At 50.1% G+C, this 27,294-nt stretch overlaps 1 protein-coding gene across 2 annotated transcripts in view; it reads right to left on the bottom strand.

The window, feature by feature from the left end:
* The window catches only part of Tpst (tyrosylprotein sulfotransferase), a 121,113-nt gene that overhangs the window by 88,345 nt on the left and 5,474 nt on the right, over positions 1–27,294 (bottom strand). For both annotated transcript variants that reach the window (XM_076819066.1, XM_076819065.1), the window contains exon 2: positions 7,359–7,440. The gene's annotated coding sequence lies outside the window, so the exon portion shown is untranslated. The remainder of the gene's footprint in view (positions 1–7,358; positions 7,441–27,294) is intronic.

The following is a 27,294-nucleotide window of genomic DNA, read 5'->3' as shown; positions in this document are numbered from 1 at the left end:
ACGAAATATCCTGGATAACCTTCTGCGGCGATTAGCGAGTAATGAAAGGAAGCGAGGTGGGGCGCCGAAAGAACGCTAGCAACCAGACAAAACCCAGGGGCGTCGGGGTCGGTGGAAAGGTGTAATCAGCGCGAGGCGACGCGTGCAAGTGCATAAATCATTCCACGCCGGAGGACGCATTCTCGCGTGCATCAGTCGACTCGACTTCCCGGTCGCTTTATTGTAAGACCCCATGGTATGCGGATCATCCGTTACGCGGCCCCAAACACACGCGGCTGGGGTCGTATTCTCCTCGCCGTGTACGGTAATTTCGCTGCTCGATTAATCCGCAATAGTCCCGCGTGGCGGCGCATACAAAACCTCGCGTTGAAAACGGAATCGGGGAAAAACTACGGCCGAGCTCGGAGTCGCGTAGAAGCAGCGCGAATTACGAGGCTATGAAAACGGTATCAGAGATGATATAGCGGGGCCCCGGCACTTCGCGCATTTATTAGTCTCGCGACGCCGCGGACGTGCGGAGATAAGGGAATTCGTCTTTTGAGGCTGTCGAAGAATGCATTCTAATTACTCTAACCAGGCACGAACGCGTCCAAGCGCCACGTACGCATTACTATGCACGAAACGCTGCACCCTCGCGCGCATCGTTTCATTTCTATACACCGCGGACTATTCTCGGAATTCGGGTCACCCGTTAGACACTCTCGGTCGAGCGAGACTCCGGCCCCGCAGTTTCCCAACTGCGACTTTTCTGACGAAAAGCTATGCTAATTGCTGCCCCCTCCCTCTCGGGTCCTTTCCCCGCGGCGCCGATTAACGAACGCGACATTGCGAGCGCACTTCACCCATGGCTTCCGATACCCGCGCTCTTTCGTCACGATTTCCCGCCTTTCAGCTCCATCGATTGTGGTGGCGCGGGTAGCGAGAGCAGGTGGCTGGATAATTGTAGGTGCTAATTGGAGCTCGTTCACCTTCGCTCGCCTCGGTGACTGGCAACAGACGTTCGGAAATCAAATCTGCCTCTCTTCGCTCGAAGAAGCGCGATGGTCACTTTAATTGGCAACGTTCCGCGCGAAGCTACCCTCCCCCCACTTTTAGACGCGGAAATCGAATTTTTCAATCAACAGAACGGACGTTCGTTGCGTCGATAAGAGGCGACTCCCGGCCTACGGCCCGTGTTTGTTCGCGGGAACGAAGGGCTTCGAGTTCCGACAATTGGAATGGTAATCGAAGAACGTCAAATGTAGTGCAATTATAGATTCTTTCATCTCGCTGAGGGAGATGTGGATTTTAATCTACGTTTCATAGGAATATGTAAATTTTTAATTCTTTGAAACGGAGACCAATTATGCGAAGGATCTCGATCACTCGCCCGACGGCGGGATGAACGTTCCGAAGAATGCTCGGCGAAATTCCACCGCGATACTCGGCGCAACGACTCGCGCGAATCAGAGAGAAAAGTGAGGATCGCTGGGGCATCCTAACTATTACAGTTACACCATGCTTTCTTCTTTTTCAGCGGTGCTCCCGCGCTCGCCAGCATGGATGCCAAAGGGGAGAAGACTGAACTTTTGTCGCGACGTGGGAAACAGAAGCGTTTCCACTACTCTCCGCGTGGAACGCTTGCTTCCGTGAAACCTCAAGCAGCAACCCTTTGATAGGAAAAGTTTGGGATTAAATTCAGAAATTTACCAAGACTCGACGGACGAACTTTATCTAATACCTAGTCGATAGAATGAATTCGAATTGCGCTGCACCTGTTGGAACGCAGAGTTTCGCCTTGAGAGCAACTTTTCAGGATTAATTATTCCACGAACAGTTTTCCGCGCCGCTAGAAATCGAGGCTAGAAAACGCGCGAGCGATGCTCTCGCGGGGTTCGCTTCCGAATACAGGATCGCTCCGACGCGAGCGGTTACGCGACATAATCGTGATTCACCGTTAAAGGCGATGATTATAACGAGCAACGAACGCTTATCCGAAGCGAGACTATCTCCCGCGGCAAACAATTCGCGCGAATACATCGTGATTATAAACACGTCGCGTTCTGTGCCTCGCTCCACCGTGTTCCCGTCGATAATAACTGACGATTCTGCTGGAAAATTGGACGACAAAATACCATTCGACGTTTTTCGATTCGCGAAAACGCTGCTCGGAATGTTGCCACGCTATCAAACCTGGAAACGTTCGAATCACCGAAGAAAACGAACTCGAACACCGCTGCGAGAAACGCAACGTTTTCCACCGGCCAGCGATAAAAAATCTGTGGGCACAAGATACGGTGGAAGGGACTGCCAGACTGGATCCTGTAGTTCGAATTTATTTTCGTGATAACGACGTCGCAATTAAAGTCCGTTAATTGAATATCGCCAGGCAGCTGAACGCTTCGGATCTAATTGCGTAATTTTATCGTTGCGTGTAATTGAGTTTCATAACGAAGACTTTTGCCACCGTTCGTTAGTCGGACAGTAACCGCGCTATAATCTAGCGTAATTTACGACTTTGCGCGGACGTGTCGGAACAGCATCGATCATCCAGTAGGCTTTGATCGTCCAATAAGTGTCTAGATATTAAATCTTGGAACTCAGAGCCTCGGGCAAATATCTGGACCCTTCGATCCTGTCCCTGCCACTCACAAGCGCACGCAACAGCGCAAGAAGTGCACCCAGAAATCCGTGTTGCAAAGCTCGTCCGGGTCAATTCAGTTCCGCGAAACGCGGCTGCCACGCTTCCTCAATTAAAAGGATCGTCGCGCCTTAAATGGCGAGCAGAGGATTTAATGAAGTACGCCTCGCTAAGTACCCGCGTCTGAAGCTCTTGCGAGCCAGCCCGACGTCGCCAAGGAGTTTAATTAACGTCGTCCAACAGGGTCGCGTCTTAGAATTACAAATATCGATCCACCGATCGCTCCAGCAGGCCGGCGCGGCCTTCCGTGGCCGAATCACTTTCATTACGAATAATTTGGTGTATTGTCGATTATCCTCTGTGTACGCGCGTGCACGGCTAATACAAACGCATCTGGTCGACGGTCTGTTTGCCGACGGATCAGGATGCACCTGCCGCAAAGCGCATACTCGCCTGCGTAATGCGCTACCACGCGAGCGTAATATAGGACGATGCATGGCTCGTGCATGGCAAAGGTAGCGCCCGAGATTAAGCTGATGAACAAACACGCATTGCCGCAGAGGGGATGTGTTAGAAGATTATCCATAGAAGTTCTCTAATCTCTAATTCATGGAGGAAGAATCGAACCTGTAGTCTATCGAGTCAGAATTTTAAGCTAGATCGCTCCAAGTTAACAACAAATTGCATCGCTAAAAACCTCCGAATGTTGTACGTTCGAGGATCTCGTCAGACTGTAGGAGAAAAAGAGAGTCTCAGGCGATGGGACTCGAACCCACTGCGCGCTGGCCAACCGCCTTAACCGATTCCTCCAACGCTGAATCCCCGAGGTCTCTATCTTTCAGACTCTACTGAAGGGGTTATACCTAGTCAGGAGGCAGAAAAGAGGCGGACGCTTGTGAATCCCCCTTGAAAAAGCGCAAGCATACATTTTTACAGAACCCCCCGCACTTAAAAGAGCAAGATTTAAAGGAGTAGAAAAATATTTACGCTTATAAAAAAGCACAGCGACATCCAAGAAGCCCTTTTAAAAACGGTGAGCAAGGCATCTCAAAAACTACTGCACCAATCTTCCGATTGCCGAAAACACCCATTAGTCATAACCATGAAACTATCTTTCATTGATATAATCGAAACCATACATTGAGAAAGATCCTTCCGTCATTCAGTAGATTTTTATATAAAAAATAAGCCCACAAAATTTTAGAAAGTTTGGTGCAGCAGTTTCTGAGATACCCCGCTCACTACCCTTAAAAATGCTTCTTAGATGTTGCATTCTTATTACAAACGCAAATATTTTTCTACAAAAAAAAGCACCAAATGTTCTTTAAATGTTGCTCTTTTAATTGCAAAAAGTTCTGTAAAAATATTTGCTTCCGCTTTTTCAAAAAAAAATCACAAACATTCGCCTCTTTTCGGCCTCCTGACTAGGTATAACCCCTTAACTTGACGCCGAACTGCTACGCGCCCGAAGATTTTGTCAAACGATCTCGAGAATAGATACAACTAGCCCGAGATTCACTAGAATCTAGATATTCCTATGGACTAAAGCCCCACGGTGTTTCCCTCGCATTATTCGCGGCACTTTGCGAGCCATTAAGCGGTCCACGCTCGAATTAGCGACTCCGTCAGCGCCTCCGTTCTAAAATTCAGTTAAATCGCCGACGACAGTTTCTGGACAATCGTCGCCCCGTTCATTCGAATGCGCGCGGTACCTCTCCGAGGGATGCGTGCACACGAGAGAGCCCGCTGAAAGGGGGACGTGCGCGCACACACGGCGCCTCCGTGAAATCTCGTTTACGAGAGGCTAAAGGGACTCCTTTTCGCGACATCCAAGGAAAGGACTCCGGCCAAAAGCAATTTCGCTTAAACCCGACTCGTAGCTCGCCTCTCCTCCACCCTTCGCCCGTCCTTTCGCCTATTTTCCCTCCCCCTTTCCAGCTCGACCACGGAACCCCCTGTCGCCCTCCCCGGGGCCAGAGTAGCGCCGCTCGTGCTCGCCGAAAGCGAATGCAACAACGCGAGCGATAAGGAGATTGAATTCTATGCCGGCGTAATGATCGCAATAACGGGGAACAGTCGGAGCAGATAAGCGGGCGGGTGGTAAACGATCGAGGGAATTGGGGCCGAATCCACGGACGAGTCGCGTGAATTAGCTGTTGCATACTCGCAAGACATTCGGCCGGAAAGTATTGCCCTGGTGTCGCGATAAAGGCCTGAATCGAGTGACATAACGAGGAGCGTTGCGAAAGCGACTTCGAAGTATGTTAAAGAAGAAAGCGGACCGTTCGACTGGCAAATATCAATCAACGTTCTATGATGTTACGCCCGATGCGAATATAAAAACGAGCAAGTCCGTGATTGATGGCTTGCAAATGGCCCTCTTTCACTTCTGCCCCGTCGGCCGGTAATTACACTGCTAATTCGTGCCCGTCCGAGCACGGATTAACGAACCCGGACAAATGGATATCCGTTGTCCACGCGGCCAATATGATTCGTCGCGCGCCTATTAATCGGAGCGCCTGGCTATCGACACGTTTTTAATCCGACCCCGCTGCTCCGCGTCGCCGCTGCCTTCTTCGGCCGTTACGAAACCGCCCGCGGAACGTCATTAAAGTTAATAATGAAGAATTAGGCGAACGTATCGATCCTCGTTACTATAACGAATCTCATTTCGCGGCTCAACTAAATCCCCTAACCGTAGCCACCTACCCATGGCAAATTCGCTTGTCTGCTGCGCGAGCACTTTGACGATATCCCCGCTGCTTGGATATACGATTAACAACCGTTAAACTCTGCCTATTAATCGGATCGTTTAGGTTTAGAACGTGCGTCCTCGATGTTCACGATTCCACGAATTCCGCGCCGGCGAGCACGGGCAATAATTCCGCACGTTATCACGCAGCAAATACGCATTGTTCGCCGATCGAGTGCAGCCCCCGCGCACCTGTTCGCTCGTGCAAAAGCGTAATTGGGTCGTTGCCGCGAAAGTATAAGCACGAGCCGGCTTCAACCACCGTCTAACCATGTTCAACCGAAAGTGCAAGCCGTTCGGTCGGCGTGCTCCTTTAAACACTCCTTTCCCCTGGTCCGCCCTTACGGCTCGTGGCCGTCTAAAAAGGTTTAAGAAGCAATTAGCCGCGATAACGTGTAATTAACGCTCTCCGCGCGTACGTACATACGAATGCCGGCATTAATTAAAATGTATACCAGGCCGGCGCTAATGGAACGATAAAGGCAGCTCCCTTAACGATCATCCCTGTTAGTGCGCGCGGTTAGAAACGTCAAATGAATCAGAGAACTGTTAGAGCTCCTCTCCCCCCACCCTGCTCTAGCCGAGTTAAATTTATTTAACCGTTTAACTACATTATTCGATTATGTTTCCCATTCCACCACCGCTACTCCGAACTTCCTAGGCAGTAATTTAACGCCACTGATTATGCGAATATGAGAGTAACAGAGGCGAGCTCTGCCAGGTACGGAGATGAACGAGTGCGAGCAGCTAGCGGCGCCGGCGTGTCGACAATTTGCACTAAATTTTTCAGATTTATCAAATTTCTCCAATTATAGGCGGCGAGGGTTTTCGGCGAGGGCTCGGAATTACCTGCGAGTCCTCGTGGAGGCTCGAACGCGTTCGGTGATCGACAGCCCCCGTCGATTTCACGCGGCCCGGATAAAAATTCTCTCCGCTTATCAGTCACCGAGCTTTGTCGAGGGCTGGTGACATCAAACGTCCCCCCAGCGTGAGGTTTCGCCTCGCCTTTTACCCCACACACGGCCCGCGATCATTCGTCTTTGACGAATCACCCTCCGCGAGCTCGTGACGCTTCAATGTGACCCGCTACCTTTGGAACTCGACGTACGTGCAACCCCTTGGCGATACAGGGTGGGCGAGGGGAGAGGCGAACCTCAAAAGAGGTGCTTCAGGGCTGCTTTTCTGTAGCCGTTCCTGCAATTCGTCTCGAAGCACCTGCGTCTCGCTCCCTTTCCCCCATTCTCCCGGCCCTCGCTCATCCGGCTCCTTCCCGCGACCCTATTTCATCCCTGTCTTCCTGCTCCCTCCCTTCTCCCGTCCTTCCGCGGGTTCCCTTCGTCTCTTTAGTTTGAACAATCTTTTAGCCAAGTCCCTTTGTTTGATTCCCCGGCAACTTTTCTATTCCCCTCTTGTTTGCACAGTTTCGCGATATTTCTACTTTCTTATATTCCTCGTCCACCGTTCGTCCGTTCGTCTTTGTAGACCAGCTTGATGCGCGCTTCGCAATGGGACGCCAAGGGTTCCGATCAGCGAACTAGTTTATGGCGCGAGTGAATGCCACCTGGAGTACGTAACTCAACACAAAACCTCCCTTTTTCCCCGAGTGTTTCGCGGAAACTGAGTTTTCCGAATCAACAACGTTCGAATTGTAAATCAAATTCTCTTTCGTGCCCTAAACGTTACAATTTGTCCACTTCTGGGATTTCGTAGCTTTCGGGGATATTGTAAAGGAAGAAGAACCCGTACTCTCGCATATTTGAACAGTTAAACCGGAGGAAAATCAACGACGCGCGTCAATTTTCCTAAGTACGACTCATCGAGAGATAAATGACAAAAGAAGTGCTCCGGGGGGTAGTTTCCGTGGGAGATTCTTAAAGCCAAAGCTAAGGGAGTACAGAACGAGTCCCAGCCCGCGGAAGTCTAAGCTGTTTCGCTGAAATTCCGCACGCAAAAAGTTTCTTGCCGAATGAAAAATGCAACACTCACGTTCCGTTGACGCCGCTCGACCAGTCACGCTCTCTCGCCTCCTCGGAATCACCAGGGCCCTCCTCCTCCGTTCAATATCGTCCTGCAACAAAAGGGTACCCAACTGTTAGATTAAAGGGCCCCTCCTCGATGGATCACCGTTTTATCGGGGCAGACTTCTCCTCGGCGGTAAGAAATATTCAAGATAAACGACCCCTTTTTCCTCGCTCCACTTTCGTAGATCGCGAAACGCTCGTCGACGATTCGCCGGAGATACAAGGCTGCTCGTAATAACCGAGAAGAATAGCGGGGAATCGTGGACGTGGTTCGCGAGAGGGAGCAGCGATTTTCCGGATTATTATTCGATCCGCGGGCTGATGGAGCCCGGCGATACTCTCGGTGCCTAACGTTTTGCTTCGATCGCAGCGCGATTCCAGTTCGCGTTACGCGTAACGACGGCAATCGGCCGGGCCGAAACGAGAACGTCGCCTGGAACGAGTCAGCGTTCCCGTGTCTGCGAGACGAGCAATTAACCGATAACGTCTTTCGATCGATAGCCGTGACTCGGTGGTAATCGAACGCTGGGCTAACGAGGAGCCGCCTCCGTTTGTGCTTCTTCGTTTTCGACAATTCACCATTTCCCAGCTCGCGCTCGCTCGTGTTACAACTCCGCTGTCAGCCTCCCATCGGAGCAAAGTTCATCCGCTTCACAGCGGATGTAAGCGCGAGCAGATAAACGTAAAATTCTTCCGCAGCTGCGGAGCAATTAGAATCGTTGCCCTGCGTAAACGGTAACGACCACCAAAATGCCACTGCCCTCGATTCTCCCCGCGAGAATTCCCCAAAGAGTGGAAGGAAGACAATAGACAACGCAACCCCGGCTTCCCTTTTTGCTTTCCACTTTCCGAGCTGCAAGCTGAACGAGCGCAGCGACCAGCAGTCCTCCTTTTTCATTTCCACGGGGTTGCACGTACACCGGCAGCATGCACGTGCACACAGCGAGCCGAAAAATATTGTACTATTTTGTTTGCACCGCGTAAGCACGTCTGGTACGTATCTCCAGGGCTTCTGAAATGTTTACAGACCCCAGATCCTCACTTTGGACAGCTAGACACAGCGAGCTCCTGTTATGCTACAGGAATTATTCAGTTTTCCGTGCACCGGTACCACCCGCGTATCGCAAAAACTCCGACATGCGTGCCATTACATCGGAGCCTATAAACTCGCAGGATGATCTGCGCGTTGACTAATGATGGGCTACCTGGGCGACGCGACCCTGCACTTCCAGGCTGTCTATTTATCATAGAAGAAGAGACACAGACGGGGTTCGAGAGTTCGCGAACTATGTTCGAGCGGGACAAAGTTGGGAGGCTCCGATGGAACTTGCTGACGATTCTGACGTGCGGATCGATTGTCGGGGCGGAACGTAAGACCGAAAGACTAATAGGACCGTCCAGAGGATCACCATCGCGAAACCCATCTGTCTTGCATGTTTCATGCCTAATCACTCATCCCAGTACCGAATATCCTCGCACTCGAGCAAGACTGATAATGCGTACACGAGGAAGGTGCTTCTGCACAGAGTACTCGCGTTGTTTCTCTCGCCGTAACAGGCCGGCCGTAATTCAGATTATTCCGCGGTGACGGGGGCTCCAGTCGTGGGAGCCGTATATTTTAATGCATTCGGTAATTAAATTTGCCAGCATTGTCCGGGCGGGTCCTATTGATTTTCAAATAACAGGGTCCCAATGACGGGAAATCGATAGAAAAGTGCCGAAATAATTGATACTCCCTGGGGGGCCATTCGTCCCTTGGAAATGAAACATCCACGCCGTTGGATCAGGCGAGGCCTGACTCGGTCCAGACGTTCTCATTCAAATCGAACACGGGAGGAGCCCGCCTGCTACTGCTCCCGACGTATCTCGATCGGTTAAAAGTTTCGAACGGCTTTACCTGCCTCCGGGAGGATTCGATTCTCTCTCCTGCAGCTAAGGAAATTAAGAGGCTCGCAACTTTGGTAAACAGTAGAAGCGTGTCCAAATATTATCCGAGGAGCTCGTTGTTTCTACAGTTGACATAATTAATGTAATACCCGCAGTTTGCGGAGTCTCTGACGTCGCATAGCGATCTCATCGGATCCGAGACATCTGACAAGATCATCTGCGTTTAAAATACAGAGTTTGCAGCTATTAGCAATTCCCTTCCTCGTGAACGTGAATTATAGGGAGCAGTGGTGCACTTAGAATTTAATCTTAGGGGGAGTCGAGTTGAACAGATAAAAATATTTTTAATGCAAGTTTAATGAAATTCATTAGGTGATACAAATTTATTTAAAGAATAAAACCCAGATTTCTTTTCTTCTTATAAAGATTCTTGTAAAGAAGAAAAGAAATCTGGGTTTTATTCTTTAAATAAAAAACCCAGATTTCTTTTCTTCCTATAAAGATTCTTATAAAGAAGAATAGAAATCTGGGTTTTATTCTTTAAATAAATTTGTATCACCTAATGAATTTCATTAAACTTGCATTAAAAATATTTTTATCTGTTCAACTCCACTCTAGCACCCCCATTCTTTGGGGGTGCTAGAGCCTCTCCTCCTCCCCTCTGGGTGCGCCACTAATAGGGAGAATTATTCCCTCGGTTGACGCCCAATATAGAAGAGATTGGGTATAGCTCCTCCGCGGTGCAGTAACCAGAAACAATTTATTTCGATCCTCGATAAAGTCGAACAACCCTCTAATCAAGGGCAGAACGCGCCGGCTGTCGCCCGCGAAGCTCCGCCCCGACGCTAACGAGTTTATCGGGAAACACGTAAGGCGGTTCGGCTAATTAATTAGGCGGAACAATTTTCAACGGGGTCTAAGGAGAGGGCCAGGAGCCGCAGCGTGTAGATACTTGCACCCACGTCCGCCCGGACTCGTGAGGCATAAGGACCGTTGTCTACGTGTGCACACGTGCCTGCCGCGAGTCGATAAATTATTCAGGAGCAGGACGAGCCGGCGACAGGCGTCGTGAGCTAATTAACCTCGTTATCGCGGGACGCTGGACTGCGGATGAAGCGACTGAACGCGTCCGTGGCTCCTTTCAGTCGGAGGATCTTTGGGAGTCTTACTGAAACGGAAGTCGACTTGTTATTCCGAAGGCTACGGCACCTCCCTCGATAATCGTAGCAGAGACAGGATAGAATCGTAGACAGATCCTCCGCGTCGAACAACAACTCGGGAGGAAATCTTCGGACCCGGGCAGACGGGCACGGCTCGCTAACTAAATTCGTTATCGAATTTACACGCGCCTCCGTCAACGCGAAGCGACGTGACCGTTCAGCCAGGTTCGACGACCCTAGGACCAGCTGGGACTAGGTCCTTCCACGCGAAGCGAACTAATCCTGGACAATTCGAGGGATACGGAAAGGACCAAGACCGTGGAATGGTAATAGGATTCGAAGTAGACGACGTTAACAGAAGGATTTCGAGTATACCCAACTCCTGGACTAATTAACCTCGTTATTTTGGCCGATCTGACGGGGCACTGCCGCTAGTGGCGACGTAACGGGCTCCACGCCAGTATATTGACTTAATGGAAGACACCTCCGTTTACAAGCCTGGCCGTAATAATCGACGTTCATTGGGCTCCATGACTCTCTCGCTGAGGGATCACAGCGCGATCCTCTCGCGGTAATGATCTCCGGTGTTCACGATCATGGACAGACCATTGCCCCGGCGGCTGAAATTCGACCGTCTACCGGTACACTAATCGTGGATCAAATTGCTCCAATTATCGGTGTCTTTGACCGGTAAACTCTCTGTTCTTCGGCCAACAGCGGTTGATTATATTACGTCAGTCCAGGAATAATATTATCTCCCGTTCGGATGGAGTGGAACTTGGTACATACGCGAGTCCTCCTCGAGACGAGGCGAACGAGGTTAAACTAATATCATTACCGCGACAAGGATTCCAAGAAATTTTCATCATTCGGGGATTACGAGCTGAGCTGGCGAAGGGGGGGAGAGTAGAACGAAGCGATCGAAAAAGGAAAAGAATCAAGGAGTTCGAAGGGAGCGCCAGCAAACGCAACAGTCAATACTCGGAACTTTGACGTTCAAATAGAAGTTAGCCCGAGTATCCGAGAGGAGCGGGTGATTTTCAGGCTAACATTCCAGTTCTTTGAAGAGTATTCGGGGCTGCGAACCGAAAGCACGCGATCTTCCAACCCTCCTCCCAACGAAATGACCCAACAGAGCGTCGCGGTGGTCAGTTTCCACGAATGCTTCCGCAGCTATTCCCATGCGTCCTTCTCGTTTCTCGTTAAGCGGACAGAGAAGCAGCCACCTCCCTCGTCTTTGCGCTTTCGAGGATTCCGGCCGCGGGTCATCGTGGGTCACAAACTCGATTGATTAGACGGGGACCGAGCGAAGCTACTAGCCGGCGAATTGAACGGAAAATCGGCTTCCCTAACAGGAATAGCATCCTTTTGGCGTCTGGGAGATTGTACTTTCGAATAAATACATTCCAACGATCAGAGATCCTCCGCGGTTTTATTTTTCGAGCAGTCCTTCAACTCCGACCATTTGAGTCGCGAGGAATATTTTTCTGATTTACAGCGGCGGGAAGTGTAATGCTGTTTTCTTAACAAAGGGAAGTAAAAATTCCGTAAATTCACGCTCCGACACCGGGGAACAGGGAAGCTCCGTCAGGAATCATCTCGTGCTTCCCGCTTTTGAAAATCAGGAGCGGAGATAAAGTGGAATTTACGCACGACCGTGGCAGATCGCGTGCAAGACGGAGCGCGTGGCGAGCGATATATCAAACGTGAAATATTATCCTAGCTACAGTCAGGACGGATGGAAAAAAGGAACAGAAATAATCGGTTTCTTTAGCATCTCCTGCAATTACGACCTGCTAAATCCATTAGGCGATCCTTATACGACAGACTGATTTGTGAGTCGTTGTTTCAGCCTGGAGTATCGTCAAGGAGCAGATCCCAGATTAAAGTTCACGCTGCCAGGACACTGCAGAAACGTGGAATTATTGCGCGGCAGCCGTTGCTCGTGGACCAATTAGAGGATAATTCTGACTGGATTGCAATTAACACCGGATATACCGGAAATCCGTTTAATTGGTCACATCAGACAGGTACTTTGAGCCCCTGAATTCTCTCTATCCGTCTTAATATACTGACAGTAACATCCCCTTTTCAAATCTCACCCTCTCGAACCTCCGTCTCCAAAAATATCTGCGAGCTATTATGCAACCTTCAGATATCGCGAAAATATTTTATCTAGCCCAGGAGATTGCTTGCAAAGAAAGCAGCAGAGTATTTCTCGTCGTCCCTCACCCCGTTTTACGCTTCCATTTATTATCACGTTGACTCCCCGTCAGCGGAGGAAAGTTTACCGCGTCCTCCGACATTCTGTGCATTCTATCGATAACCAGCTGTGCCAGGGAAATTCCTTGCGCCTAGTCAAAGGACCACATCAGGGCCTCTGTGCACAACAGCCCAAGGAAACACCGTGTCGCGCGCACCAGTGCAGCGACTCGGTTATTCTAAATTCTAAGGGGAGATCCCCGCAACAGGAGTCGCTATTGCGGCTAGATCTGCATCACGGTCGAGGCGAAGGCTAATGACCGGGAACATTACCCGGCGTTGAAACGGTACATAAAACACGAATTAGCAAACGGCGATAACGGGGTCGTGGCCTTCGAATCAACACCTCCTCGCCCTTACGAACCCACTGAAGCGAGGCTCTTAAGGGTGCCGCGCTGAGAGCGTTAGATTTTCCCCCAAGAAGCAACGACTCTTTGAAAACACCTGCTCACCCCATTGGCAAAGTCTTCTCCCCGCGGAGGAGTCGGAAATTCGTAAATCCGATATCTCAGCGAGGAAATCACTAAAGTGGCTAATTGGAGTCCCGGTGTCGATGGTATTAGACGATCTCCCCTCGGCAAGACGGATCCTGCGAGGCAAGCTACGTTCCCAGCATCTCGTTTCGTTTTCCTTTCGACCTGGCTCTAGCCACTTTCTTTTCCCTGCTCCCTTTACAGACGCGCTCCCGCCTGCTCCTTTTTCCCTTCTCTTTACCTCTCGACCTGCTGCTCGACGGGCTTAATTCAATTTCGTCCAGGGGAGAATCGATAAGTAACGAACGTCTCGCGCTGCTCGCAGAAACGACGGGCTACGGTAGCGCGAGGCAAGTTTTTTGCGCTTTAACCGGGGTTAATGCCGCCCTCTGTCCACCCTATGCTTGACCCACATTCGCCCCCGCCATCGAGGCTCTCGTTAAAACGCCGGGGTGGAAAACGCCTGGGTCTCGCGGGCGTCGATTCTTCCCTCAAGGTCGACCACCCTTGTGTTTCGCCCCGTCCATAGCCAACGATCACGCTCCAAGGATCTCGCGCTACGCAGCCCGGAATATTTGCGAAACGAACGCGAGATCCCCAGAGATCTGTGTCAGAGGGCAGCTAGGCGCCGCCAGCAGCAATAATTCCCAATTTCGTCGTGATTGCGTGGACGGACGCCACCCCAATAGGCGTTCGTTTCCGGAATACCGTATCCGGATCGGGCCCGGGCCTCGTCGATTTTCCGCGCGTCCAGATTAAGTTCGCCGGAACATAGATTACGGTGACGGGCGCGCGTTGCTGCAGCTTCCGTATCCGGGTGTTCGGGGCCGACGAACCGTAACGTAATCCTATCTCGCGGCTCATGCCTCGATTCGTCGCCGACACGGCTCGCCGTCCCGTTTCTGTCGGCGCGCATAAAACACGACGCTCTTGACGCGATTACAGCCGTCGCGTCGAGTCACTGGAATTCGTCCTCGATATCGTGTCGCATTATGCACGCCACTGTCGGTCGAATTACCGCATCGAGGGACCCTCGTTGCGTGATGCACGGTACCGCGGTCAATTCGCTTTCAAAATGGAGAGCTAGATCATCCTGCATCGTTCCACCGCTTCCCGCCGAAAATCGACGAGAGCTTCTTCGATGGAAACGATCCAGAGGAGTCTTCCACGTGACTAATGATCCGAGGTTTAAATCGCGGAAAGGTGTGGGAGATCGCAGTCGACTTAGCAACACGTACGCCATCGTTGAAAATTAGAAGCTAGCTCTTTTCCCTGTTCTCTGTTTTTACAATCTAAGTAGTCGCTGGTACTTCAGGTAGTGGATCTCTTTGAAGATAGTACAAGAAGCCTTTCACTGAATCAAAAGGTAGCCGCCAAGTAGCTAATCTCCTGCAACCTTCGCCCTCGTTGCTGGTTTCATTTCCCTCCGTCGAATCCAGGCAATTCACTTGCAAAGGGGCTACAGCGGTCTCTGGGTTTCGAGGGAATTTTAACCGTGTCCTCAATCGCGGTAACGAAATCGGCATTTTTGGGGATTCGAGGTAGATACTTTCATTAAGTTTACATTAAAAATAGGGTAATCTGAATTTCTATGATTCACTCTCGGTGAAAGAGTATCTCTTTTAACGTCGCGCTCTAATTGGGATCTCCAACGAGTTCTACGTGTCTCTGATGCATTGGAAATTTGGAAGCGGCAGGCACGGCGCGGATTCATTCGCCGAATTTCCCTGAGACTCCGAAGTTTAAAGTTCGACGAGATTCGAGGGGGAGCCCCACGCTTCTCACTAATGCTCTTTGACTTTTGCTCGCGCTTTTACTTAGCCCGGTGGGCTATGAGCCGCGGAATTAACTTTCACGGGGGCCCCGCCAGGAAACAAGTCCGAAAGAGATTCCATAATCGCGTCGCGTCACGCTCGTGATCACAGCGCTCGTTTTCAGAAGCTCGCTCGTGGAAATATCATTATCAATTGCTCTGTTCAAACAGCAACTCGATGCTTCCTATCATATAACAGGGAAAAGAGAAGGTAGTTCGAAGTCTAAATTCAATCCTTTGTCACTCCTGAATCGATCTTCAATCGCTTCCGCGATGTTAACTTACCTAGCTATGCAGAATACACATAAACGGCAGAAAACCAAAAACTACCGAGGTCATTTAAGAAGTCATTTTCAATTTTTTTTCTTTTAATAATATAAGAGTAGCTTAATAAATTCGAAAAAGATTTATTTCATTATATAATATTGTGTTTAAAGAGAAAAAATCTTTAAACACAACTTATTTTTTTCGACCGATTAAAGTAGAATGTTAAACATTCAAACAAACTCCCGTCCCATCGATCCCCAGAATCTACCATCCCCAAGCAACCCATGACTGCTTCGTTCATTGTTCAATTTCCTACGGGATAAGAAGACGGATAAGGTTTTTCCTCGAGCCCGATCGCCGGCGGATACAGGCGAACTGCGAGTCGCCAGTTTGAAATGATAATGACGACGGTCAAGCCGGATCCCCAGGCCAGTCTGGCTGAGTAACGGAAGTGGCTGGAGCTTTGCCAGATCGTTGCTGAATATCTGGAGGGCTGATGCTTTCGCGGGAGGATAGACAAACCTGGAATTTAGTTCCCCTGCATGCGAGATATCGTTCGGGTGGCTCGATCGACAACCGCCTACGGGATACCCCAGCACCTGCTGACCCCACCGTGCCAGTCCAGGCCAACTTCATTTTCCTCCGGGACACGTTGACTCGACGAGACGCCCGCGATATTAATCCAGCGCGATAGGGAGGTACGCGGACGACCGGCTGGCCTCGATGTTGCAGCCAAACTATGGGGTAAGCCGAGCTACGAGCTTCTTCCCGTGTCACGTGCAATTTCGTGTCCAGGAAATTGGGGCCTCCTTGGAGAAGTTTCCCGCGCGGGTCTTGAATGCATCGTAGGTACATCGTGGAACGTTCTTTTACGCGGTAAATCGTGGCAATGGTGTTTCAGCACGAGATTCGCAGTGCAATCACCCTCCGCGCAAACAACTCATCGTTAATTTCACCCCCGATGAACGCCCCGAACACATACCCCGCCGGAATTGCGCATAAAACGCGCCACGCCCAGCAGCGACGCATAAACACGTCCCACGCGTGCGACGTCGCGCTGACAAACTTGGCAGCCAAGTTGCCCGTGTCCAGTGTCGCTAAACGTCTCGGGGAACCTTTTAAAAGTTTATCCAACCGAGGACGACCATCTTCTCCCCGCTTTACGAGTCCGGAGCGCGCTGGAGCAGAGGAGACGTCCAATCTCACGCGACGTCCCCGTTCTCCACGCTTCGCGCGCGAGATTCCTCTAATCTTTTCCGGCAGCTGCCACCCAATAGCCCAGACCCGCCCCCGGACCGCAAAATTACAGCGAACAGCGGTGTCCCGTTGAAGACGGGCGCGTTCGCGGGGCTAATTTGCGGCGCGGTGATTGTAAGTCCCGGACGAGGGACGCAAACGAGATTCCAGCCTCTATTATTAGCAGCATCGCTCCTGCAACTTCACCGAGTCCTGCAACACCGACCCGCTGGAACAGTCATTAGCGACTGGAGGGGTTCGGAGCCGTGATAAAGAGTTGCTGTTTGCAGAAGCGGGGGTGTGGCTGCCGCGCGATAAGGAGCCTCGTTTCGGTTGACGGCTATCGATACCGGCGGCTAATTTGATTAAACGATTGGAGATTCGCTCGATGCAAACAATGGAGAAAGAAGGCGCTGCGATATTAGCGAATTTCTGCAAGAGTGCTACTTCGAGCGGGGCGTGTTCGGGCGTTGATAGCGCGGCATATTAAAATACGCTTACTCGAGTATCAACGACGAAACGCGACGTTCGGGTAGGTGCAGATAGAACCTTAACGCGTCTAGCTGACCGACCCACTCAGCGAGAAATTAGTCTGTACGTTAAAGAGGCGCGCTTCTTCGCAGATCAGCTCAGTTTTTGCGCGCGCTTCGGTCGTTAAATACCAGTGAGCCAATGGCGGATTGCGGTTCCTGTGGAAGGGACGGTTTTGCCGCGGCTTCTGCGGCGTTCCGCAAACCGAGGCCGACAAACGGACGAACCGCTGCTAACGATGGTTAACGATCTTCAATGAAACAATGAACATGGCGCCCTGTCACCGAGCCGGCTAATGCAAATTTCCCACACCCCTCGATCTCTCCTCTCCGCCCCAGCCCGGAGCTGTGCCCAGCTATCTACTCCGATGCCGATCGATGAGATAGAATTTCTTTCAAAGAAATCAACGATGTGATGTAACACAGAAAAGGTGTTGTTCCAGAGTTAGGAAGCGTAGAAAAATACTCCATCCTCCCGTCCTGATATTTTCAAACGTAATGATACCTTGATATCGAGTTAACGAGTGATGCACGTGGTGCGTTGCATAATTTAATCAGATTTCCTCGTCGTCCAACGTGACCGCCCCCCACGCTTCCAACGGGCATCGAGGTTTCGCGTCGATTCCAATTGGATCCAGCACGTATAATATTAAGTCCAAGGGAATCGCGAGCATCATCGGGCAAGCGATCGCGAGCGTCAACCTACGACCGTTTTAATTGTTTCTCCTTCGTTCGAATTAAGATTGCCACGGTTCACCGTCCAACTCACCGCGAAATAGTTCCAAACAATTCGGACAATTAGGTTCGCTCTATTAATTTAGCCCCACTGCTACGGCCCAGTTAACTAAACGTATTTCGAGCAACACGTGGAATAATTCATGGACCTATGAATTAACGGAGAGGTTAACGGCCGCGAGCAATTGCCGAGTTTCGTGCTTTGAATTATCGAAATCGCTGGCGATGCCACGTAAGAAACATTCGCGTGTTCTGTCTGCCCATAATTATGAGCCCATTAATAATAAATACACCCTAGATACCGGGGAAGTTGCTACCTCAACGTAATTACCCTACCTTCCAAGTTGGGATAACTCAGGCGCGCAAAATAGTTGGATAAATTCTAACTAGAGTAGGTGCGTACGAAATAAGACACGTGTGAATCCTTCTCCAAGTACCGGGGTAAGATCTCTGGTGCCCTATCGATCCAGTAATCTGTCCGTCTCGATTGACTACCTCGTATTGCAATAAAGCGATCGCACGTGTAAGATAACGTACTCGTTGCCCTTAAAAGAGACAGTGGATGAATCATCGACGCAATCGACACCAGGAAACAGTGATAAATCAAGCGTCCCCGCAACTGGAAACGCACCCCGCCGCAGGAAGCTCCATTTCGATCGGACTCGTCGCTTCCAAGCATCGCCGGGCGTTCCCAAGATTTACGCGTCGCGAGGTGGAAGTCGATCGTGGCCAAACTACCCCGTGCTCGACTCACGTAATTACCATCGATCCTTCTTCCACGTAACCAGACCGCCGATTCGAACCGGAACGACGCTTTTCGCGTGCTCCCCCGCGATTTGCGCAGCGGGCCCGTCGCTCTCCAATCACGCGCCGCGGATCCCTTAGTAAATAATTCCTCCAGATCCAATTGAATTTCGCTCGAGATTAATTCCAGCCGGGACTGGTTTTTACCGACTGTTTTCGCGAGGGAAACGTTGCGAAGAGAAATCGCAAAGACGGGGTTCTTCGAGGAGAGGATACGCCCAGGGCCTGATCTAGGAACGCGCAAGCACGGCCACTGCCCAGAGCGAAAAATATTTACATTGCTTTTTATTGATTTTTTAAAAAATATTTTAATACAGTTATATTTTTTTAGATTTAAGAAATAGGTTTCTACCTCCTACATACATATTGCATTTTGTTTCGTCACTGTTTTTTAAGAATATTAATTCTTTTATAAAACAAATGGCTTTCATTATTCAACGAATATCTACAAAAAAATGTATCGCACTGTAAAAAATTATGTTTCATAATAGTCGTTTATAATGAAATATAAAGTGCTGCAAAAATGATGTTTGCCCAGAGCGACAGAAGAGCTATATCGGGCCCTGGATACGCCTCGCGAATGCAATATTGCGTAACGAAAAAGATAACAACGGGCCATGGGAGGATAGAGAGTCGATCGAAGGATTTGGAAGTAAAGTCTTCCAGGCAGAATTTAACTACCAGGTAACGCTTGAACGTCGAGGCCGCGACATCCCCAGGAAAGCGCGAATCCTCGCGCTCGAGACATCTGGCCGTGTCGCGAATTCCGCGCACGGAGAGTTCACTGTAACGAGCCTGGGCAACTTCTTTGGCCCCGAAACACTGAGACAGAGGATGAACGCGCGCTCGAGCCTCGACAGGAGCACGCTCCGCTCGTAGAATGCCAGTGCACGTCGGCCGAAGCAGTTTGTCGCGCGATGTCGTGCTCGCCTTTGTGCCAGCTCGCGACGCGGGGTAACGTTACACACCGACATCCGTTCCCGAACGTGATCCTGCCACTAGACGATCGTCTGTGTGTGCACGCATCCCGGCACGTAGATACACACGCGCGATCTTCGAGGGCTCGGTTATGAAAGGTTGGGGAGGGTGGTTTCCACCCACCACTGCGACTGGGCGCGCTTTGCATAACGTTAAACGTGCCTCGTGGTTCTGGGCGTAGGCATTCGTAGAATTAGGAGGAATAAGGGGTTTAGGTTTTCGTTAGCAATTAGCGATGGCGGAGAATAAAAAGAAACTCGTCTCGAGTTCCAATTGACATCGAGTGTCAAAGGTTAATCTGCCTACGATAACATAAGCTTCGGAGCTACTTCTGCCTACTTAATACTCTCCAACACGTTCGAGTAATTAAAAACAGCCAATTATCCCCGCTTCATCTGCCCGCAGCTTTTTTATCGTTCCGCTTACATCGAGTCCCTTTATCGCTCGGTCCAACGACCCTGTCCCTCGTCGTTGTTGTTTTAGTTGCCTTTAGAAAATCGTCTCGTGTAACGCGTTATTACACAATAATGATACTCGAGCGATGCACATATATACCGCCGTTGATGTAACTACATTCTATTGTTTCCGCCAAGCAAGCTTCGGGAAAATTAATGCTTCGTTTCCACCCGGATTTTCATCAACCTCTCCTTACCGTGTCTGTGAATGGTGAGTTTCGCGGAATCACTGGTTGCAAGAACTTATCTGCTTCGGGATAGGGCTACGATCGCTTTCAAAAGCTACGTTATCATTTCGAGCCTACAAAGAAATGTCGAAGATGAAGCGTGGAGGAGGAAGCATTTCTGAATGACCCAAAGAAATCGGATAAATAAATCCTCCGCTCCCCTATCGCGTGCGACGTTTCCATTAAAAGATGCGCGTGGGTATAAATGGGGAGGAATGCCACGAATTTCGGGGCATACTCTGCTTAAGGGCACGTCTATAATTTACGAGGTCGAATGGGTTCGAGCCACCGCCACCATTTCCGTCCCCGAAAGCAGCCGACGTATATACACGCGGATGCTTTCCCGCGAAGCCACTTTGCGCGGATTCTCGTGAACGCCTCGCGTCTGCAACTGTTGCTTCCCTCTCGAGAGTGACGATTTCGAGGGAGCTTCCGAGCCGCCGAAATCCCAGGCACACGTGTCTCCACCGAACGCTCGGAGCCCTTCGTCATTCGCTATCGGGGGTATCAGAGGCAGAAATACTTTTGGGAGCCATTAAGAAGAGGCCGCAGCTACCAGGGTGACGGACCATATCTTCGATCTTAATTGGAATCGGGGAAAAATTTATGCAGCGAAGCTACGATTCAAAAATAATTCCTACACGGATGCTGCCGTAATAAATTACCGCAAGCAACTTTTACAGCCGCTATCTCTAATAATGTTCCCTTTGTACGCGTAATTTCTCAGGGTGCGAATACCTTTTTCATACTTTTTTTTTTTTCTAAAAAGAACAATGTTTTTTCCTCTCTTTGCGCGGCATGAATAGTTGCGCAATTTGGAGAGATACGCAAAATGTTTCACCGTGAGAATTTATTCTCGCCGGTTCGCTCGAAAGCGTAGCGCTAACGGGCGGGCAATTTTTTGCACCGTCATATCACGCGCATCAGTTTAAAGGAGCCTCGTTATATTGTAAAAACCGGCGGTTTCGCCAGGGACGCGTGAACACGCGCGGAAACACGGGCCCCGCCGGCGCGGCGCTGTTTCGCCGGGGAAAGATGACGGGCGTTTCTCGTCTGCGTTCCGACGCGGTCGCGAAATTTAGCCAGTGACGAGTAACAATTACCTTTCAAACGGTCACAGGCGTGAAAAGCCTTTCCTTTCCCGCGCCTTTTGCCGCGAATGCGTCTGGCGAAAATAAAACGGCCACTAATTTCCCTCTCGTATTCCACTCGCATTTGCCTGTGAAAGCAGGCGCAAACCGAGGGGCGTTCCCGGCTCGCACAATGGATTCGTATGGAATTAAATCCACCGGAACGAGTCCATGAATGCGCTTGCAAAAGGTAAACATAATTTTCGAATATCCCCGAAGCGGAAGAGGGAAAGGTAGGTACTCGATTGATCCATCGGATTAACCTTCGCAAAACGGTTAAACGTGCGTCAAAAGGGTCCGCGGCCGCCATTGGATTAGGCTCGACCGGGTGAATAGACAAGGAAAATCGAATTACGCGTCCCAGCGGTGGCGTCTCTCGTTCGAGGGTCGATCGATCGCCTCGCGGTGCTCGCGCGAGCACGCACAGTCGCGACCGCCTCTTTATCGCGGCTTTTCCACTGCCGACGCCGTATTTCGCCAGATGCTCCGTTTTATCCAGCACCGAACTTCTAAATACAGTTGAACGCCAGGCTCCGCGGAGTCCTGACGACTATTGCCACTAGTGGATTATCATTTACACGCGGCAGAAGCGAGAGGTCCAGGGGCTTTAACGAGGCGTATTCGGACGCGCAATCATCGTCCTCCGCGACTTTATTATCGAGTTTACGGTGGACGGGGGGGGCGAACGAGTGGCGTGTCTTGGCGACAACTGAGAGATGACTGGAATCCCTAGAGTAGACGCGATCTCGTGACGCGACTACAAAGAGCCCCGTGGATCGATTCGACGAGGGGAGCCATCCTCGTTCGGAGGCCTATAGACCGCGCGTAGATCGACAAATTTTCAGGATAACGATGGATCGAGGGTACTCTGCGAGCGAGCGAGGAAGATCCGTCCAACTAGCTGTGGAACGTGGGGAATAACTCAGGGAGAAGATTCTTCCCTAACTATGTACTTATTTGGTGGTTGACTCTTCAGGTTTAGTTGCGAAGTGAGAATTAGAAGGAACAGGATTGCTTACAAGTGACTTTATTCCACTTGGGTCTGGTGGTAGACACGGATGCGTTTGCACCGAGATACATGTGGCGACAGCCTGTTCTCGACGTAACTCGTACACGGAGCAGCTTGAATTTGGCAAGACAGGCGTGCAAGTCGATTTCCTTGGCGCGCGGCATACGTGCAGATGCAACGCGCGATACGTTGATGCATGGCTTCCCCTATTACCGATGCGTATTGGAAAACGGCGACCGCGGCGGTCTGCGAATTACGTAATTCGTTGCCAGGAAAAGGGGGAAATCTCGCAGTTTCGTGAGTGGAATGTTGCTCCCCGGCGCGATGCAGCGTTTCCCCGTCCGGATAAATTGGCTATTAGTCTCGGTAAAAGAGGTACTGGGCCGAGAAACTTGCAAAGATTGAAGGCTGGACCAAATAACTCGGCGGGCAAGGAATCACCATTGGAGTAACGAATCTCGGTGGAAGAAGATCGAATTCTAAGCTGGATAGAAACCTCGGCGAAGTGAAGAAGGGAAATAATTGAATATTGAAACTAAGAATATAGCAAACCGACATTGATCAGTGAACTAAGTAAGGTACCTATTCGGTACGAAGGGTGTACGATGGCCTGAAGCATTGCACGGAAATGCAATGCAACTGGGAACTGCTAAAACAAAAAATTGCTGCAGCAGAACTGCAACTGCGCAACGTTTGCTTAGCGCGAAATTGAAGACACAAGTGGAGACTGGCGGAAAACGGCCCCCATTAACATACTTCTGTCGCGATGTACCTACGCTAAATACGCCAGGTTACGTTTCACCCTTAACTCGCCAGTAGAAACGACGGCCCACGCATAATGAGCGTAACGCTGCCATTGCTCCCCAGTGCCTTGTAGACCTTCCATTCTACCAGGCGCAATCCTGTGACACTCCGTTAAGGACCGTTTCGTGTTACCGACGAGTGGACCGCTGCGCCCCTGGAGGCATCGGAACCGTAATTGTACATCTGCGATCTCACGATGCGCCGAGCTCGCTGTGAAAATTTCAGCGACGAGGAGCATCGGCGATGGCCACGCCGAGGATTCAAAGGACGATCCTCGAGCAAAGTCGTATCGATTTCTCAGGGTAATCCGAACTTCGCGATTGCTCCTCACTAGGTCCTTTCCCCAAGGTACTTCCGAGGGTGTACCTACATATTCTTCTTATTACGAATTGTAGGGGAGACCGGGGCTAGTTTTTACAATTTTCAGTTTATTTTTTTTTGCATTTCATATTCAATACTATCAATGACTCTCACTTAAAGTACGTTCTTTCCTCTACCGATGACCGTGTAATTAACATGTATCAAAGTGCCCCGAGTAGGGTAAAAAATTTAAACTGCTCTGTAACAACCTGCCCCTGTAACATCTAGCCCCGGTCTCCCCTACTTTTCTCTTCAATGGTCGCGCAGCGATCAACGTATTCGTTGCCAGACACCGCGAGCCCTGGCAGCTAGCTCCATTCGCTTCGTTTCCATAAAGGCGAGCCCCGGTCGCTTCGAAAATTCAATGGAGTTTCTCGGTCTGCTTTCAGCCGGGCCAGAGATACCGGCGGCATTAGCGAGAGTGCAGGAAAGGACCGGCTATAATGAATATGTTAAACTCCGTGGCTCCTCGATGTCTCGCGCCAAGGACTACACGACTTTACTTAAGGAGCTTTCATTGTCCCGACACGAAAACTACCCCCGGCAGCGATACCGGAAACGAGGAACGAATGGGTGGGTGGCGGAGCGAATGAAATGGGCGTCACGATTGAAACGTAAAAAGTGGTGTACAAAGGGGGGAAGACAGAAGTCGCTCGTTTTAAAGTCACCGCCTAGGACCGCGGGACACAAAGGAACCTTTCGTCTCCCAAGAGCGATGCGCACTAGAAACTAAAAATCCCCTGAAATCTGCCGCGCGTAGGTGCATCCGCGAGACAAAAGGGCGAAAGATAAATGAGGAGGAGCTCGGAGCCTTAGAAGCTCGTGGAATCTGAAAAGCAGCGGCGAACCTTTACACGGATTCACGTGTGTACGATGTCACCCCTACCCCCGACATTAGGAAACCGAATATCCAATAATTTCCAGCAGAGAGCCCACCCTCCGCGGCAGACAAGCCCTTTGATTTCAGCTGGACCTCCCTTCGATTCGGTAAATTTTCATTTTTATGCGGGACAGCTCGACCTCGCTGCCTCCTCGCCGGGCTTTCCGTCCGTGTCCACCTCTGCGTTCGGAGGAGCATCGACGTGGACGGAAACGGGGACAGCGATAAAAATACACGGAAAATACGAGAACTTCGACGGCCGAGCTTTGTTCTCCTCTCTCCCCTGTTATTTTTCCACGCCTCTCTTTATCTCTGCCCGCGTGCCCCGCCGTCGCCGCGATATTCTCCATCACAATGCGTCTTCCTCTCTGAAAACTCGACCGAGGGGGGACCATCGACGCGATTCAATAATTCTCCCAACTATTCCAGCCGATCCACCCCCGGTATTTCAGCTCTCGGAGTCTCGGGAGATCGTCGAGAGGGCCTCGACCGCCGGTCGCAGCGGTCGGAGCGAACGGTTCGCGACTTAAGTGTAGAATTCCAGAATCGTCTGGCGGGGAATTTCGCGACGCCAAGGGAGGAAAGCGCGGAAAGAGGTGGAAGTTCGCGGGGTGGGGTGGTCGAAGAGCCGGAAACGCGGCGAACACGGGACGGGAGTGCAAGTGCTCGTTGTTAGGGGTACGTAAAAGCGAAACATCGTCGTTGGGACCCGGCGCACAGTTCGCGAACGGGGAAACGGCCAGAAGAGGAGGGAAAACTGGCGGCGGCGTGCGAACACGGGCGCCGTTCTTTCGCCGCGTTTCGCTTGTGCTGCGAACAGGGTCGATGTTTGCGCCCGTTTCGATGCTTGTTGCTGAACTCCGCCCCGCACAGTTGCTGGCCACTTTGTCGCCGCGCACTTTGGAAAATTCAAAGTTGAACGTCTCTCGATGCCGAGTGGAGCGGGTCGATGCGAACCGCCGCGACGATTCGCGGTGACTTTTAAGGGTGGGTGCACGAAAACAATTTTGACAGAACTGTGTTGCGGTAAGAGGGGTAGAAATTGGCTGGCGAGAGGTGGAAGAGCGAAACGACGAGGAAAAGTCAAATTCTAGATCGCGCTATCAAAGAAGCACTTGCGAAGCTACCGGGAGCTACTTTTCGTCGAGGAAAAATGGCAAGTGTAAGTTAGGTTGCTCTGAAACCCTAAAATCTGCGATTAGAGAACGAGGAAGGGCGGCTAATAGTCTGGCACATGCCCCTTCAAGTTTCACGATTCAAACAGCAGTTATCAAAGTTCGACGATATTCAAATCGTGACTCGATATTCAATGTCCGACGCGCGTGTAGACGCAGTGAAATTCAATGGGGGTAAATCGAGCGGCGAGCGGGCGAGTAGCGTGCAACGACAGGAAAACATCGAGTCCCACGACTGGACGTTCGAATCAGGAGGCCATTTCCGGCATGGAAGTCGTGGCAACTCGGTGCAGAAGCGGTGCTTTCGTACGCGCCACGGCTTCGACATCGTCATTTCTTCCGTCGAAATGCTCGGGTTCCCCGTTCTTCGGCAACGCTCGTGCAACGTCTCGATTTCTATCACCGCACTGCGTTATGCTAACATCTCGCGTGAAACATGATGAGATATAAAGTAGGATAAAGGCAGGTAAAATGGAACATCTGATTTCAAAAGCTTGTCAAAAGTAGGGAATTTTTTTTTTTTTTTTAATAAAACTGACACGAGGGGACGAAGGAACTAATGTATAATCGTATTTACATCGTCAAATGTAAAAAATCCAATTGTTTTGCAATTATACTAAAAAAAAAATTGAAAAGAGTGAAAATCGACCGCTCGAAAAAATGGGTCCTAATATGGAACACCTAGGAAATTTGTAAAGAAAAGTAAAAAATCTTTACTTTTTTTATAAAAATGAAGATTAATAAATCGAATAATAAGTAGAAGATACAAATAAATAAATATTCATCACTTTTGGAATTTATTTCTGCTTTTTGCGTCTCCTACACGTTGGGCACGTGAATAATACGTCGGAAGCCACATTCCTCGTGTGCCCACTGAAAGCAGCGAACACATTGGGTCTACTTTTCATTGTCATTATTTTTATAATTATAACTTCATCTGTTACTCGCTATGTTCCATATTACGTACACACATGTTCCGGCAAGAAATTATGAATTATACTAAAAAGAAAGTAAATTTATTCGTAAACTATTGTTGAATAATCAAGAACACACATATTTAATGATAAATTATATCAAAATAATACTTTGTAATATACCTTCACTACAATATTTAACTGTTTGCTGCAGTTTTCAGAAACTTTTACGCCCCACGAAAAATATAAACGTTTCTCTATCAATGATGGATGCCCGACTGATACTCAAGTGTCAGTATCATCGTCTATTGTTTCTAGGGATCTAGTACACACGATTGCCTGAAGAGTTCGTTATTTCGTTATCAAAATTTTACGAAGTTCCATATTACCTGCCTTTACCCTAATCTCGAGATAGAGTTCAGAATTTCCCCTTCCAATAAATCGAAATCGTAAAGAATTTGCAGAAGAAAAGGGGATAAAAAAGCACCCCCGCTTAGACAGTTCCCGGCGACCAATTAACTTCCATCCGCAAACGCAGCATTCGCGAAACGGAGATCGTAAATCGCGCTGGTCCCCGAATTCCTCGCGTTTCCGCATTCCGATGGAACGTCCCCATGGCGAATAAACAGTGGCGACAAGCGAGCCGAGTTAAAAAGGGTATCCGTCGCACCCGCGTCGGCCAGATTCCCCGGAAAAGGGACCGCGATCCAATTACCCCGTTTCCCGGGCTCGCCCGCCGCGCCCAAATTCGCGTCAGCCTCCGATCGCGCGCTCGCGGATACCTCTTCGGATTATCTTGCGC

This window comes from Andrena cerasifolii, chromosome 8 (assembly GCF_050908995.1).
Source record: "Andrena cerasifolii isolate SP2316 chromosome 8, iyAndCera1_principal, whole genome shotgun sequence".
Taxonomy (NCBI): Eukaryota; Metazoa; Arthropoda; class Insecta; order Hymenoptera; family Andrenidae; genus Andrena; species Andrena cerasifolii.
The sequence above is the reverse complement of the archived record's forward strand: the minus strand, read 5'-3'. Positions and strand labels throughout refer to the sequence as shown.